This window comes from Kogia breviceps, chromosome 12, assembly GCF_026419965.1.
Source record: "Kogia breviceps isolate mKogBre1 chromosome 12, mKogBre1 haplotype 1, whole genome shotgun sequence".
Lineage (NCBI taxonomy): Eukaryota > Metazoa > Chordata > Mammalia > Artiodactyla > Physeteridae > Kogia > Kogia breviceps.
In genome coordinates, this window is record NC_081321.1 from 88,541,818 (window position 1) to 88,559,984 (window position 18,167).

The window sequence follows — 18,167 nt, forward strand, 5'->3', positions numbered from 1 at the left end:
CTTCTCAGAGTCTCTCTGTCCTCCTTGGTGTTTTCTCTTCAAGTGGCTGAGGTTTCAACAAAAGATTGGAAAAGCTCTCAGCTCCAGGTTGCTTCAGCTCTTCCACCCTGTAAGCAAGCACACAAGTCCACCTGGCTCCCTGCTGTAACTGCAAGGAGGGAAAGGTTTAGGAAGAACAAACATCTCTTAATCTCTTAATATATTATCCTGCCACATTAGGTAATCCTCACCAACCAGTAGTTTTCTTCTCAACCTAGAGAGATTAATTTACTAAGAATACCCTATATATTTATTCAAGCATTATTTATTTAGCATCTCATGTGCAGTGCAGTGTGCTGTCTACTGCAGGCACAACCATGTAATGCAGTGCATTATTGCTCCCAATTCTTCACCCATCCTTGTACCTGCACCCTTTGCAATTGTCCCTACTAGAGGTGGAGTATGTTACTCCCCATGTTACTAAGGTCAGGCTTGGCCATGTGGCTCACTTTAGCCCATGGGGTGTGGACAGAAGTGACTGTTTGCCAATTCCAAGACTAGGCCTTGAGAGACTTTGTTTGCTTTCAATGCCTCTAGCACTTCTGTCAGTGCCATGAGAAAAACATGCCAGTGGTTCTAAAGAATAAGAAGTACTGTCAGCTTGGAGTTAAGTTCAGTGGAGACCAGCCTAAATGTATCAAACTGCAGCCAACCTATGGCTATATGACTGAGAATAAATAATTGTTGTAAGTTACTGTGTTAGGGCATTGTTTGTTATGCAGCATTAGCTGACTGATACAAGTGGTGAATGAAAAAGACATGATCTCTGCCCTCATGGAATTTATAGTCCAGAGGGAGAGGCAGACATTAAACCAATTATTACACAAGCAATTTTAAAAATTATAATTGTCATGAGTATCATGAAGGAAGTACACTAAAATACATAGTGCTGAAAGAGTGTGTGACAGGAGCATCTAGCCAAGTTCCCCCCCCCATGGGGAAGATAGTTCTAGAAAGAGTAACACTGAGGTTTCCTATCTGTAGCTAACTAATTATACTGTCAAATTCCTTCAGATAGTTGACATTGTTGCATTTGTACGAACCTTTTAAGCTATCTTAACGCTAAGAAATTAAACAACTAAAATACATGAATAGATACTGATGATGTGTACATGTCTATGGCGGAGCTCTGGAGCATTCAGGTAGTATGAGATTTGATGTGCTCTCTAGCTACTGGGGTTGGGGGAAACAATATGCAAACTTAACAATATGAAGTGGTATACTATTAGTCTCAGAATGTCCCAGGTAAACCTTGATGGACAGGTGAGCTACACATTGCTTGTGGCCTGCTTCTTTTCTTGCCCTTTTCTATCCTAGGAGAAAGCACTGTGTGCGCCCAAAGATTTGGGAGTTGAGAGCCTTTTTAGGCAAAATCCCATGGGGATATGCCAATAACATATTCAGCAGATGCAAGTGGTCTTATGGGAGTGGGTACTTCAAATTCATTAATGCTCACAGTACAAGATGGAATAGGAGATGCAAATAGAGCCAAGTGGGGCAGTGAATAAAAGTGGATGTCAGTGCCAGACCAGCCTAGGTTTGAGGTGCCACTTAGTAGTATATGATCTTAGGGAAGTGATGTAACTTCTCTGAGTCTCATTTTCCTCCTCCGGGAAATGGGGAGGCTGCTAGAGTTTACCAATATCTGCTTCTGCTCCTTCCTGGGCACACAGCCTAACTATACTTGATTGAGTTCTGGTCCCTAGAATGTAAGTGGAGGTGATGTGAGCTCTTCCAGGACTGGTTGATAAAACTCTCCCATGTGCTGTCCTCATTCTCTCTCTTTCCCCATCTTGCAGCTGAATAGAGAGGATCCTGATACCCTAAAGGAGGGTCCAGCCACAAGGTGGAAGGATCCTGGGTCCCTAAATGACTGCATAGAGCAGAGCTCCCCCTCTTAACCCAAATCACCCAACCCTTGTGAGGTGAGCAAGATATAAACTTTCATCGTGTTCAACCACTGGAATTTTAGGGCTTGTCTTGTTATAGACATAAACTTTTCCTGATTAATCCAGTCATCTACTTTGCATGACTGTTGTGAGAAAGCTTGTGAAATGGCTAGCTTAGGTGTTCAATACATGGTCCCCTTGTTACTGTTAAGATTATTAATAAGTCCTATAAGAATGGTGCCAAACAAAGATCTGGGGCTTCAGGGGAACATGGTGGTTTCCTGTCTGGCCCTCAGTTCCTTGAGTGTGGGCCCTGCCAAGCCACTGAGATTATACGAAGTTTAAGAAGCTGGGAGACCGGGCCTTGGAGTTTTCTGCTACCTGCCCAGAGGCCCGCAAAGTGATTGCTCAGTGCAGGAGACAGAGGAAATGAGAACAGCCTTGGAAATCGATGTACTCAGAAAAAAGCAATGCCACTATCTCCAGAATGCAGACAAACAGAGGGTTCCCATTCTCAGAAAGCTCTTCTCTCTTTTCCCTGATGATGACTGATGCCGGAAGTGGGGAGCCTAGACATGGCAAAGCCACAAAGTGCCTTCTGAATCAACCCCAGAACCAGCCTTAAATGCATTGTAGGATGCTGTAATTCTCGGAGAGCCAGCCATCTTTGACTGAGTATAAGTCTGGTATCTGGTAAGTCAATTAACTAGCATTTTTCACGTAAACAGAATACAGTATTCTCCAATCCCACACTTCCAACTTGCAGCCCAACTTTTAAAAATTAAGCTAGTTGCCAATTTTTAAAAACTGGAAGATTTCACATAAATATTTATATTTCTAACACCTCTCTAATAATCAAATGACCTGGTAGTGCTGGGCCCACATTTCTGGCTGGCAGCTGTTGGCTGCTGCTGAATAGAAGCTGCCTCCATGAGATATGGCAGACATCATAGCATTGGCCACTGTACTTACCCAACCCTGTTTTACCATTTACACTACTTTCTTGGCCTTGATAGTCTCCCGAGTTTGCAACCCCTAAATTAACATACGATAAACATGACTTTAGTATATGGTATAATTGTTGGCGATTATGACTTATGGTTATCATCTTTATGCCAATGGTATTTTAAATACACTCATTTATTTAGATATGCTAATCGGGCAGTTGTTATGTGCAATGCACAGTGCTGAGTTTTGCAGTGATACAAAGATGCATTGTATTCTCAAGAAGTCCTAGTCCAATATGGGAGATATAATACATACAAAAACTATACTAAAAGTATCCATTTCTAGGGAAAGAGAAGGGAAAGATTGCTTTCTCCTGAAAAGGTAAAATAAGACTTATGGAGGAGGAAGCATTTATGCTGGGCTTTGAAGATTTGGTATGATTTAGGTGTGTAGAAATTGCAGGGATGGACTGCTAGGAACTGCATAAACAAAGGCATGGAGGTATTCAAGTACTCAGTATGCACAAGGAATAAAAAATAGTTAAGTTTGATGGGAGCATAGGACTCACGAATGAACGTGGTGGGAAATAAATTGGAAAGCTGGGTGAGACCAGAACATGAAGGTCTTCGGGATAATCTAGAGAATTCAAACTATTTCTGTGGACAATGCGGAGCCACTGAGAGGTTTTGAGCAGGAGAAAGCCAGGCTCAGAATTGTGATTCAGAGAGAAGAGTTCAGAAATGATATGGAATGTAGATTAGTAAAGAAAGAGACCAGAGATTATTGCAACTTTCTAAAAAAAAAAAAAAGTACCAAAACCAAGGTCATAGACATCCAAACAACAAGACAATGGAAGTGAGAGATATTAAGGATATAAAGTCTCTGGGCTTTTATAAACAGTTGGTTGTTGGGGACCAAGAAACAACTAGAATTGAATGCTTCTGAGAAGGGAAGGCAAACATGGAGAGTGAGGAAGAAGTGGGACGTGTAGGCAACTCTCTGAAGAAGTGTTGAAGGAAAGGAAAGAGGGCAAGCATGGCCCGGTGGAGAGATGGTTTTGTAATAGGGGTACTTGAGCACATCTGGATGCAGGGAGAGGCAGGACTTTAAGAGGCAAGAGGGAGGAATCAATGAGGCAGGGCCTTGGAGGAAGCAGGAGGTGGGATCAGAGAACAGGAGGAGGAACAACCCTCAGATGTTGTCTGGCTGGTGAGAGTGACCCTTATCCAGATCAGCCACTTTTGGTCTCAGGACCATGTCTAACAGGTAGGACACCTTGACCATTTACTTCTGCTGAGTGGAGCACTGCTGGCTGATGCCTCCTTGTGCTGTTGTGGATGATGCCAGCCTGGGAGGCCACCTCTGGGGCACTGGTAACACTAGCCTGACAGTTTCTTAGCTTCTGGTTATCCTTTTCAATCCATCACCTGAAAAGTGATTTCCAACCAAAGCACATCATGGCCCACGGAACATGTTATGTTCTCTGGTTCTTCCCTACAACAGATGCAACTTACTAACCACAGCAGACTGTCAACACAAGGCTCTATAAAAGTTCTTATATATCCTCCCCAGGCCACGCTTTCCAGGCTGCTTTTATTTCCTTTTTGCTTTTATTCTCTGTTTCCCATATATGAATATGTTGGTGATTACAACTAAAAGCTGCAGAGAGAGTGTTTAACATCTATGAAGTGTTTTCTCATTTGATTCTTCTAACAACCTATGTGGTGGGTATAATCATTAAACCCATCCTACAGATAAGGAAACTGAGGCTCAGAGAAGTGAAATATTTTGTGCAATCATTGACAGGTAATAAATTGTAGAGCTGGGATTTGAATACAAGATACAAGGTTCCAGAGTTCGTGTTGGAAGGAGCTAAACCATCCAGACACTCCATCTGAACGATTGATTTTGAGGTTTCAGGAGTTTAGATTTAAGCAGCTTCAGTTTGAAGTGTATGTCAGTTATCTATTGCCACTATAATGCTATGTAACAAACAACCACAAAACCTCAATGACGTGTGACAAAAAACATTTATTAGCTAACAAGTCTGCACAGTCAAACTGTTCTGGGCTGGGCTGATCTTGGCTGGGTTCACTCACGTACCTGTGATCAGTTGTGTTTTGGCTAATCAGTTCTGCTAAGCTCACTTCCAGGTATGGGAATTGGCTGGCTGTTGGCGGATCTAGGATGGCCTTGAATGAGATGACTGGGTCCCAGCTCTGATCCATGTCTTTCTCCTTCCAGCTAGGCCAGATATGTTTTATGATGACAGAGGAAGTCGAAACATGAAAGCGCTTTTCCAAGTCTCTGCTTGCATCACATTTGCTAACAGTCCTTTCAAGGTAAGTCATATGTCCAGCCCAGATTCTAGGTGAATCTTTATTGAAAAGAATTGGAAAGTCACATGAAAAAGCACATGGATATAGAGAGGGGTGAAGAATTGGGGTTATTAATTCAATCAGCTTACCATGAGATGAATGTCCAAATTGAGACTTTCACATTTCTACAGATTTTCTATAACATCAAAATACAGCTAGAAAGCAATGCATTTCAAGTTCTGTGGCTTCCTGTGGCACTCAGAGTAAAACCCGGCTCCTTCCCATGACTACAAGGCCCTCCATTAGCTGGCTGACAACCTCTGCAAACTCAGCTCTGACCACTCTCTTCGTCTCTCCCTGCAACTGGGAGGAAGCCTCCCCTCCTTCATCTCTTCATCTCCCCTCCTTCATCTCTTCATCTCAGAGTGCTCCAGCCACACTGGCCTCCTTAGGTCTTCAAACAGGCCCAACTTTCCTGTCTCAGGGCTCGGCACGTGCTGTTCCCTTTACCTTGGAACCTTCCCCACCCCCACTCCTCACTCTTTGTTGCTACCTCCTCTGCATCCTTTAGGACTAGGCTTAAATGTCACCTCCTCAGAGGGGCCTCCCTGCAACTCCTGAACCAAAGTTTTAGTCTCTATCTCAGCTTCCTATTTGGACTCCTACTTAATCCTCATCACCCTTTGCTTTCTTGTAGAGTTGAGCTGTTGCAGCAAAGACCACGTGGGCTGCAAAGAATAAAATCAAACGGCCCTTTACAGCAAAGGCTTGCCAACCCCTGTCCTATATGATCGCCTCATCCGTACTCCCCATGGTCACCTCTCAGACCCCTGTCCTCCCACCCTGCTCACTTTGCTCAGTCCACACACTTGGGTCTATGCTAGTCCCCTAACTTAGAACATATCTTTCCACCTCAGCCTTGAAAGGCTGATCCACATCTGTGGGGATATTCTTCCCCTCAGTATCCTTATGACTTGCTCCCTAACTGCCTGCAGGTCTTGATTCAATGAGTCTTCTCACCAAAAACTTTCCCTGTCACCCCATTTAAATTGCAACCCTCCCTCTCCCAACAGCCTCTATCCTCCTTTCATGGTTTACTTTCCTCCTTAGAGCTGTGCACTAACGTAATACATATTTCACTGCTTGTCTTGTTTATACCCTTGACCCCAAAAGTAAGCTCCTTGAAGATAAGCATTTTTGTCTTTTTTGCTCTGCTCTATCCCCAGGGCTTAGAATAGTGCCTGGCACATAGTAGGTGCTCATTAAATGTTTGTCAGATGGATAAATATAACATCAAAGGCTCATAATTCTGCTGCCCAACAGAAGACCCAAACAATAGTGGCATATGATATCAGTGATATGATATGATATTTGTCTTGGTCTGTCTGATTTACTTCACTCAGTATGACAATCTCTAGGTCCATCCATGTCGCTGCAAATGGCATTATTTCATTCTTCTTTACGGCTGAGTAATATTCCAATATATATCTTTAGTGGCTTATTCAGGTTGTAGGGTGGCTTCGCCATCAGGACCCCTTGGCTCCTCCTCCACCTCCCCTCCCTGCCATCTTTGGTGGGTGGCTTTCTTTTCCCTATGGTGTCCTTGTGAACACAGGATGGATGTTCACTCCACTCTGGCCTCCCCTTCATGTTCCAGGTGACACTTACATCAGGAAAGAAATCTTTCCCAGAAATACCTAGCACGCTCCTGCTGACATCTCTTACGCCAGAACCAAGTCCCACAGCCACCCTCAGCTGCAGGAGAGGTTAGGAGATGTGGTCTTACAGCAGGACACATGACTACCCTAAAGAACATATCAAGTTTCTAAGAGTAAGGAGAAAAGAGAAATGGATATTAGAGAGGTGACTTACAGCATTTGCCTCATCTGCCTTTTGGTTTTTTTTTCTCAGCTGGGAGAAGTATAGAGGGTGGGACTTGGGAGAACTTCCAGGACTTTGGAAGTTCTGATTGCTGATTTTTATAAGAGTTCAGCCCAAACTTTCCCTGTAGTAAAGTCTCCTAGCTTGCTGAATGTCCCTTGTCATCCTACTTTTTGTGAGCTTTATGTCATGCTCGCCACTAAGCATGTCCTCAGCAGTGTGTGTCACATGAGGTAGATGCTCAGGAACTATTTCTACATGAGTTAATAAATGAAGTGAAATGAATTCTGAGGAGCGTATACACACACATAGGTACATATATGTGGGTGTCTAAATGCCTATATTTCATTTATTGCATGTTTCCTATATGCCATCACATATATTCAGTTCTGCCAACAATCCTAGGAAACCAATAATAGCATCTCCATTTTTGTGGTGAGGTGTCTCTGTTCCAAGGCTCAGTAATCATAAGGAACGTGTACAGCAGCACACAGCTAATAGCTGTTAGAGGCAAGACTCAAACCCTAAGTCACTGAGTCTAAAACTTATGTGCCCCTGATCACATTCATTCAGTGAATCATTCAACAAATATATACTCACTGCTTCCTGTGTGCCAGGTACTGTTGTAATAATCATATTTCCTGTGTCAAGAAAATATTGCTCAAATCAATAGACAAATGTTGGCAAGTAAAGTGCAGTATAAAGAGATTAAAATATACATGCCCTATCTCTTTTTTATCTGTGTGTTTCTTCTGAACATTTCTATGTAAAGAACCCACCCATGTGCCTTCAGGGTCACATGACTTATTTTAAATTTCTTAACTAGTTTCATTTAATTCTCAACTTGTATGCATATTATTTGTTTAAAGAGATTGTAGGTTACTTGAGATGAGGTATGTCTTATTCATTACTGAGTTCCAATTTTAAGCTTGCCTGAAGTTAGGACAATAATGGGCACTCTGGGCTCAATAGACTCCTATTGCATGAAACAGAACTGACTAGTATTAGACAGGGTTTGGGGCTGCAAGCAATGGAAACCCGCCCTGAGTGATTTATGCAGGAAAGGGATTTATTGAAAGGATGTAGCTTGCAGGAAGGAAGTGAGTTTAGGTAGAAAAAAATACAGCCAAAATCATGGCTGGTTAAGCTACTACCACTGGCAGCACCACTGCTGGACACTCAATCTACCATTTGCTGGACACTGAATGCTGATATTCATTGCTGGACTACTGTATCAGTGAGATTATGCTGCAGTGACAAACAGCCCCAATATCTCAATGGCTTAGATGACAAAGGTTCATTTCTCACTCCCATTATATGTCTACAATCATGGGCCCAGGCCAGCGGATGCCTCACGCTTCCATGATCCCAGAAACTGGAAAAGGGAAAGGCATGAAGCCGAATGCAGCTAGCCAACCTAACAGCTCTTAAAGCTTCTTTCTGATGTAGCACACGCTACTTTCCCTCACATCTAACTGACCAAAGCAAGGGAGGCCTAATCTTTTACAGGATGAGAAAATACAATTCTACTAAGCACCCAGAATGAGAATTTTTATATTTGTCATCAGCTTTGATGACTCTGACAGTTCCAATACCACTTCTGCCATGAACGCTTGCTCACTAGCTTTGCATTTTATGTGACTCATTTAGAATTCAAAATCCTGGTGGGAACATCCCACCAGCCAAGGTAAGGTCATGTTCAGTGCTCCATCAAGAAGGCATATGAGGGAGGGCACATGCTAGTCAGTCAGAAGGCTACAACGTGACAGAATCCTTCCCCATCTTTTTCTGTTGGAATCTGTACTGCTGATCAATTAAACCTGCTTCTTCTAGGATGATGCATTCTCAGAGGGACTCCTCAAATATGAGCTAAACTCTGAGCTCTTCAAGGAGGCAGTGCTACATACTCAAAACATATATATATTTTTACAAAGAATAAATTTAAAAATAAATTGTCTTATATATTCTTATGCCTTAGGACCTAGCACTCAATACATATTAGTTTTGCATGTTTCCTTAAGTGTTTTTCTAAGTTAAAAGCTATTACTTGAAAAAAGTTAGGAGGTCAAATAAGTATGGAAAACGCTGGGTTCTTTTAGTCATTCTTTATGGTAGGCAGCCTCTAAGCTGGTCAGTGACCCCCATCTCCCAATAATCACACCCTGTGTAAGCCTCTCCCCTGGGGTGTAGGTTGGATTTATTGACTCACATCTAACAAACAGAATATGACTGAAGTGATGGATGTCAATTCTGATGTTAGGTTATAAAAAGACTGTGGCTTCCATCCTGGGTATCTTGATCTTTTGCTCAGAGAGAAGCCAGCTGTCATGTGAGCTGCCCACGTGCAAAGAACTGAAGCCTCCAGCCAATAGCCAGTTAGGACCTGCAGGCTTTCAACAGCTGTAACTAATCTTGAAAGTGGGTCCTCCCCAAATGAAGCTTGAGATGACTGCAGCCCAGCCAACACATTGATTGCAGCCTGGGAAACCCTGAGCTAAGGACCCATCTAAACTGTGCCTGGGTTCCTGATACACAACTGTGAGCTAATAACTGTTTGTTGTTTTAAACCATGAAGTTTTGAGGGTAATTCTTTATCAGCAACAGATAAAGAATTCAATAAATATCTAACAGCAGTATGTGAAGCTCTTGTGACACATTAATGAGCACAAAAGACCTGACTTATGCCCTTATGGAGTTTAAATTAATTTAAATGTGTTTCTATGCTGCAGGAATAGACAGAGCCTTTAATATGCAAGTTTATACCATCAATCTCTAAGAGGGGGAGGATGGATCTCTTACTTTTAAACTCTTTTTTTTTTTGCTCTCCATTTCATAGGGCTAATGTTTTATGTAATACACACTGGATAATTCTCTTATTAGCTAAATGGGTAAATGAATTAAAGTTGTAATTTTAAAGGTTTAAGCTCCCCTGCAAAAATTTCAGAGTATGCCACCCTTTGTTCATTATAGACTTAATAGCTATTCTTCTTTTCCTGGACCCCATGCACATTTTCACTAATTTACTTAAGCAGACATTGACTGATTATCTACTGCAGGCACCGAATGGTTACTTGGGCAATGGGGCTGCTGTATTTCTCCTGAAGTGTATTTGGAAATTCACTAATTGTTTCATTTTGTGAGTAATGGTTTCAGCCACAATATTTGGACAGAGAGCCAAGGAAAGAAAGAATGGGATTGGTTAGTGTTAAAATCAAAGCTTTGCTGAAAACTGTAATGTGTATTGAAGCAAAGCATTGTACTCAAGGAGAAAAAACATAATTGGTATTGAAACTGCCTGAAACACTTCATCGGACTGTATTTAAAATGTTTAAAGAACTCTTGGAACAAATAAAGCCCTGAAAAGGTCTTTCAAATTGAAATGATTCTTGGCATGCTTTCCCCTCAACTACCACTGCTCTCCACACAACAGCCTGCTTCAGAGAAGCCTGTGGAAGCAGGGCTTTTGTCTTAATTGTCAAACATGTGTCACAATCCTATTTTGTCTTTGGTGCACTGCTCCTTGGGATTGCACGTGACATTTCCAGATTTAATGAAGTAAGAGATGTCCTGGAACCAACCCCTCAGCAAACTGTGTCCCATTTCTATCCCTGGTAGGCAAGAGGCAATGCCGGTGTTGGCAAAGACACAGAAATGGGATGGGTTGAAGATTTAAAAGTAAAATGTGAAGATATAAGATAGGATAATATTTATCCTCTTGAGAGGAAGGCAGACTTTTCTAACTTACCAACATTAAATAAAAGAATTGACAGTTTTAACTGTGAGAAAATTAAAATCTTATGCTAAACAAACAAATAAATAAATACAAAGGGCAAGTGGCAAGCCATGGAGCATTACCTGCAGTGTATACGACAGAGAAAGAGTTAGTATTTTTATTCTGTAAGTGGTTCCTAAAAGTCATTAGGAAAAAGACAAACATCTTAGGATGCCCCCTCCCCACTCCAAAAAAAGAAATGACATAAACAGGGAATTCTTACGGGCAAAGATATGAAAGACAAACAAGTGAAAACATTCAACTTCTGGGGTGATTAAGTAAATGTTAGACTCTATATTGAAAGGTAAGAGCATAAAGCAAATAGTGGCACAGTCTTTGGGTTCAGGCTGCCTAGGTTGCTGCCTCAGTTTCCTCATTGATATCATACAATTGTAATAGTGCCTGGCACACCAGGAGTGGTATATAAATGCTAGTTATTATTTCTCTTATTAAACTGATAAATACAAAAATGATAATAGCCAGTGGTATCAAAGGAGTGAGACAAGCACTCTCGTTCACTGCGGGGGGGGGTGTATAAATTGGTACAATCTTCTTGGAGGGCAATTTAGCACTGTGCAGTAAGCTCTTAGAATGCTATATTGCCTTGTGCCAAACTCCATGGTAGGAATTTTCCCCAAGGAAATGAGAGGTCAAATATATAAAGAAAAAGCTGTAAAGACTTTTCTTTAGATAAGGTTATAATTGTGCAATGCTGGAAAGAACTTAAATGTCTAACAATAGATTCACTGAACAAATTACTGGACATCCATTAGGTAGCATTCTATGTAGTCATCAAATGACATAAAGACCCACTAAAAGGGCATTTGGGGAACAATTGAAATATGACTTAGATAATGTTATTGTATCAATGCCATTTCTTGAGTGTGATAATGGTCCTACAGCTCTTTGTAGGAAAATGTAGGATACATGCTAAAGTGCCATGATGTTTACAGCTTACTTTCAAATGGTTCAGGAAAAAAAGAACATAACACACCATACACACACACACACACACACACCATATATATATCCATAAATATCTCACAGAGAGAAAACAATGGTGAATCTGGGTGAAGGGTAGATAGGATGTTTATTTTATCTATCAACATTTCTGTCTGTTTGAAATTTTTCAAAATAAAAAGTTGGAAAAATGTAAGAAAACATTTAAGGACAAGAAGAAATAATATATTTTAGGGAAAAAAGTAGTTTACAAATCAGTATATGCAATATGATCTCATTTTTTTTGTTGAAAGATTAGGATTAGCTGGTATTTATTGGAGCTTCCCACATGCCAGACACTGTGTTAAGTGTGCATTGTCTCACGTAGTTAAAACCCTATGAAGTTCTGAGACATTATGATTTTCCCTACGTAAAAGATTAACAGATAGAAATTCAGAGATTAAAATCTTACTAATGAGGATTCCCTGGCGGTCCAGGGGTTAGGACTTGGTGCTTTCACTGCTGTGGCCTGGGTTCAATCCCTGGTTGGGGAACTAAGATCCTGCAAGCTGTGCTGCATGGCCAATAAAAATAAAAATAAAAAATAAAAATTTACTAAAATCAAACGGCCAGCCACTTGTACTCAAACATGGGTCTTGATGACTGCAAGTTCACACTCTTTTTTTTAAAAAATGAATGAACGATTCTTTTAATTCTATAGTGCTTTAGAATTTTCAAAAGTTTCACACACATGATTTCTTATAATCCTATAACAACGCTTTTGTTCCTCCACCCCTATCTTGCCCCTCCCCCCTTCCCTTTGCCCACTGGTAACCACTAGTTTGTTTTCTATATCTGTGAGTCTGCTTCTTTTCTGTTTTATTCACTAGTTTGTTGTATTGTTTAGATTCCACATATAAGTGATATTGTGCAGTATTTGTCTTTCGGTGTCTGGCTTATTTTGCTCAAGTCCACACTCTTAACTACCACGTTATTGCACAAAGAGCAGGAGGCTGCTGTGGCTTCTGACCGTGATATTGATTATGGCTAATAATTATTGATAAGGGCTGTAATGGAGATACATAGTCAATGTCTTAAAGAAGCAAAAGCAAAGGGAGAGGCTAGTTCTATAGGGCAGGAGGACAGGAGGAGTGTAGTACTTACTACAGTGGTACCATTTGAGACGACGGGCTTTGAAGGATCCATAGGAGTACAATAGGGAGAACAGCATGAGTAAAGACACTGTATTTAAGAAAACCATAATTAGTTTGTAGGGAGTGTAGGGGCAGTTCACCAGGGAAGAAGGCAACTTATAAGATTGGACAGGGACCAGCACTCCTCCTTTCTGATGGTGAGGGGAACTGCTTATGAAAAATGACCCAGGCAGCAGAGTTCTGGATGGGAAAATGAGACTGTCACTGAGGAGACCAAGTGAGGGGCTTTTGGGAACTGTCCCAATAGGAGGTGATGAACAATTCTACCAGAATAAGAACAGTGGGAATGAAGAGGGGACAGAATCGAAGCTTGCTCCTCTGAAAGTCTGCAGTATTACTCAGGGACATGCCATAATAGATACATGTCTTGAAATATCATCTTATCTTCCTGAGTTGGTCCTTTGTTTGTGCTCATATCCATCTAGTTTGTATCACAGGAGCTACCTTTCCCAGACTCCCTCACCCTCCAACTTCTTGGTGGGTTTGCCCAGTGGGAGGCACTGGCAGAAGATGTGGGGCAGGAGGAGGGGTGAGCCCAGGGCTTTTCTGTTCCTCTCTGTCTGGTACAGGTCCTGTTCCTGGCAGCAGCTGTGTCTCATCCATGAGGCCAGATCCTGCTGGGCAGCCCATCCCAACATGGAGCTACCTCTCCTGCTTGATCACCACTGGCAGAGGCTCCTTGCTGATGCTACTTTCCTCCTTGTCTCGTTCCTGTCCCATTTAGCTCCTCAGCTCTCCCATCCTCTCTGGAACTGATTCCTTGTATTAGATTCCCTCAGATTGAAACACCTAGAGTATTTCTGTTTCTTGGCTAGACTCCCCTCCCAGAGCAGAATTTCCTAATGGACAGGCACTGTATCTCTCCATTTTTTTAATTATACAAGGAGGAAGATAGAATTACTCAAGAAATATTTGATTGATACTTGGCCTTGGATCCCAGCAGTAATCGTCATTGGCTCACTTGTGTGGGATCTGAAAAGAGAAGACACGAAAGAAGTGAGTTTTAATTCCTTCTTCCAGGTGCTTAGCTTGGATTATGGTGTAGTTTCCACCCACTCATTGATTCATCCAATCAACAAACATGGATTGAGTGCCTAGCAAGTACTAGGCACTTTCCTAGGTGCTGGGGATATAGCAGTGATCTTTCCTTGGGGAATTTACATTTTAGTAGAGGACTTTAATGCACCAATAAGCCACTGGGGAGAAGGGGCTGGCTCATTTTTTCTAGAGTCACTGCCTGGAGATCCCCCATCAGATAATCTGGTTAGGAGATGGAGACTTTCAGGTAGGAAATAAAAATAACAGTAATATCATTTGGGGGGCAGATTCTGTGCTAAGACATCTATCCATCCAATCCAATAAGCATTTCTTGAGTACCCACTATGTAATAGGTGATGTGGTTTACAGAAGTGAGCAAGACAAATAGGTCCACACCCTCTTGGATCATATCGTCTAGTTGCGGTAAAAGACATTAAACACATAGTAAGGTGAATATATAATTAAAATTAGGGCACATGCTCTGAAGGAGAAGTAAATGTGCTATAATAGAGCTGATAATAGGGGAACTTGACCTAGCCTAGGGGTACTGGTGGTCAGCTAAGGCCTGCCTAGGGAAGTCAAGTTTTGGCTAAGCCTTGAGAGCCCAGTGGGTTGGGTGGTAGAAAGTGTTCTGGAGCAGTTTTCATTTGCCATCTCATTTAACACTGACATCAGAGGGTCCAGAAACTCGAGAAGCAATTTCCTATTTTCTTACTGCTCTCTAAGGGCTTGTCACCAACATTCTCAGATTTTAACAGACCAGATTGCTTGCAAATAATGAACTTGGAAAGATCAGCATCTCCTCCAGAGTCTGTCAATTAAACTGTCCTCCTATGGAGTAATACTTCTAGTAGAGCAAAAGCTGCATTTGTGGTAGCCATTATGATTGTTCACAAATATTCCAGTTTCCTTTCTGGGTACATGTGAGATTATGCTTTCAAGTTCCTTTGCAATTAGATGCAGTCATATGAACGGTGTTAGTCAATGAAACATGAGCGGAAGTGATGTGTGTGTAACTTCCAGGTGAAAACTTTGAAAGTCAAGAGTGTTACTCTTATGTCCTTACCCCTTTTCCTGCCTCATCAATTTTGGAAGCATGTGTTGAGATGGTGCTTCCAGCAGCCTGGGTCCCTAAGTGAACACTATAAGTAGTGTAGCCAACCCTATCGACCCACATTGCACATTGGAGCCTGAGCAAGAAAGAAACCTTTGCTGGTTTAGCCTGCTGAGATTTGGGGACTGTTTGTTATTGAAGCATAACCTAGTATATCCTGACTGATACAGGATTGTTTGTGTATTTTCTTTTCCTCTTCTCAGTGATGAGTGACCAGTTGCTCTCAAACAGACAAGCCAGGCACGTTACGTACCTTATGTTAATGAACTCTCCTAACTCTAACAGTTTGAGGTAAGCATCATATTTCCCAGTTTTGCAGCTGAAAGTCAAGAGCCATCACAGACAGGGCTGCCACTGGGCTTTGCACACAGGACCCTACAGTGTCACCTGGCTCCTAAGGAAGAAGGGCGAGAGGTTTATCGAGCTGAGAAAAGGGAAAACCTTTGGCTTGGGTAAGGCCATTTACAGCTTTACCTAAAATCCCTGGGCTCTGATGGGCGTAAGGCAAATTGGTTCTGAATGATTGTGGCCCTGCCTTCTTTCTCGTAGTTAATCTTGTAGGTCTACTGATTTTGGGATTTCAGGGAGGCAGGGCATATTGGCCAACCGTGGTCTGAAATTGATTAGTTCAGGATTAAGTCCAAACTCTGTAAAATACCCTCTGGGCCTTTACGCTGGCCTGTGCCTTCCTTCTCTGTTTCATTTTACAAATCCCTTTTTCTACCTCTGAGCTCAGCAACACTGACCTTCTGCCAGTTCCTCCAAACGACTGAGTTCTCTTTGGCCCTGGGACCCTTGTATGTGCCATTTCTGCTTTGGGGGAATATTTCCCATACTGGGTAAGTTCCTACTCATCCTTAAAGTCTGACCATCTGTGTCACTTCTTCCAGAAAGCCATCTCTGACTCACCCACTGTGGGTTAGGGTCCCCTCCTCAGGACTCCCTTGGCATACAAAATGTCCCCTATCACAGCCCCGTGGTACTGATTCAGGAAGTGGAATGGAGTTGGAATGTCTGGGTTAAAATTCTACGTCCACATTTTGTAGCTCTTTGACTTTGGGTAAGTTGCTCAGCTTCTTTGCACCTCAACTTTCTCATCTATAAAGTGGGGATTCTGTGGGGAAGGTACATGAACGGTGCGTAGAACAGTTGTCTGGCACAAAGTACATTCTCAATAAGGGTTAGAGTTTATAATCATTATCATATTAATTGACAATTAGGACAATTACAGGTGGAATCTTGGGGGTCAGTGAACCCCAGATATTGTATACCAGTTTAATACAAATAATGTTTATGCACACACATGCAGCTCTACCCGTTTATCAAAGGATGCATGACCCTAATACATGAAGACTCACTGCCGTGAGGGCCATGCTTGCACTGGGATCTGCTCTCAGAGCTGCCTTGTATTAAGAGGTGCAACTATACCCCTTGCTTAAAAGTTACCTCTTAATAGCTCCTTGAGTTGTGTGACCTATCTGCTCTGCAAATGAGCAAGCCATTATGTTGACTCTGCAATTCTTTCAGGAAAAAGTTCAGAAGAAGTAGGCACATACGTCCCTTTCTGATGCAGAGCAGATTGAAATTGGGTTGGACTCGTCAGTAGTCTTCTACCTAGTGACAGAGTCTTCCACTCACAAAGACACTCACATGACAAAGGGCTCATTGCAGAGCTTTACACACACTGACTATACATCCAGGGAACAGCTGGTATTTGCCAGGGGCTTGCTCAGAAATGGTGCAGTGAAACATACACAATCTGTTAATTTGTGTGTGTAATTCTTGAACTTCCTCTTTCCTGAAACTCATTGCACTTGCAGCTCTTATTAACATCTGTCTTTCAACTAAAAGCTCAACAAGGGCAGGACCCAGAAGGAAAGCTGAGTCCCCATTGCCCCCAACAACCAGCACTGTGCCTGACCGATAATAGAAGTAACCAACCCTAGTTGAGCATTTACAGTGCTGGCCAGACACTGTTCTAATGATCTCATTTAGTCCCACAGCCAACTGGTCAAGGTATTGTTATTATCCCCAGGTAAAAATGAAGAACAGAGGCATGGAGAGGCACAGAGAGGCTAAGAAACTTGCTCAGGATTACAGAGCTAGAAATTAGTGAAGCCAGGCTTCAAACCCAAGCGGACTTGTTTGCTCCTGCACAGTAGATGCATAGAAAGCACGTGACAAAGCTCTCAACACGTGTGACCCTAGCTGAATGAGGCTGGCTCACATTATGGTTGTTGGGTTGGTTGCTATGCTTGCTGCTTGGTTTCTAGAATGCTGAAGGATGAAAGATTATATTAATACTTTGAATGACAGGTAGGCTTCAGAATAATGAGCAGAAAATTATTTAATTTTCTTTGGAAAATAGCTTTCTGACTCTGGTAAAAATGATCCCTATTTATTGTAAAAAGTTCAGAAGTATGAAGAGAAAGTTAAAAAAAAGATCATAAGAAAACAAAAGAAAAAGAAGAAAACATCAGGGATAGAACTAGAATCAATAAAACTCCTTTTAAAAAAAAATCACCAGAAACCCAGCAAACTAGTTATAGCTATTATTTCCACCCTTTCAGGCAAGTTTACATATTTATATACATATTTAGCTCTACATAAAGTATTTTACATAAATGGGATCATATTATATGTGCAATTCCAAAACCTATTTTCAAAAACTTCACTCACCAATACACTGTGGAAATAAAGATCACCATCATTATTCTCTGCAACTGCTAAATATTTCCTTGTATGAATTAATATAATTCAGTTCATCAGGCCTTATTGAAAGGCATCTAGGTTGTTTCCCAAAGTCCTGTGTTAAAGCAGCATTACAAAGAACATTCTGTATACTTTTGAAAAATTTAAAAGGATCACCTTGGACAATATCAGAAGATATGACTTCTGGGAAGTCACAAGGAGTGCACACTGACATTTTGATACATATTGACAAACTGCCCTCCCAAAAGATTGCCCCAATTTCTGTCCCATCGTGACACATATTCATCACGCCTGACTTTATAA

At 41.7% G+C, this 18,167-nt stretch overlaps 1 protein-coding gene across 1 annotated transcript in view; it reads left to right on the top strand.

The window, feature by feature from the left end:
- Positions 1–18,167, top strand: part of ABTB3 (ankyrin repeat and BTB domain containing 3) — a 389,892-nt gene that overhangs the window by 53,722 nt on the left and 318,003 nt on the right. The window contains exons 3-5 of the mRNA XM_067010051.1: positions 5,121–5,218; positions 13,885–13,996; positions 15,356–15,443. The gene's annotated coding sequence lies outside the window, so the exon portion shown is untranslated. The remainder of the gene's footprint in view (positions 1–5,120; positions 5,219–13,884; positions 13,997–15,355; positions 15,444–18,167) is intronic.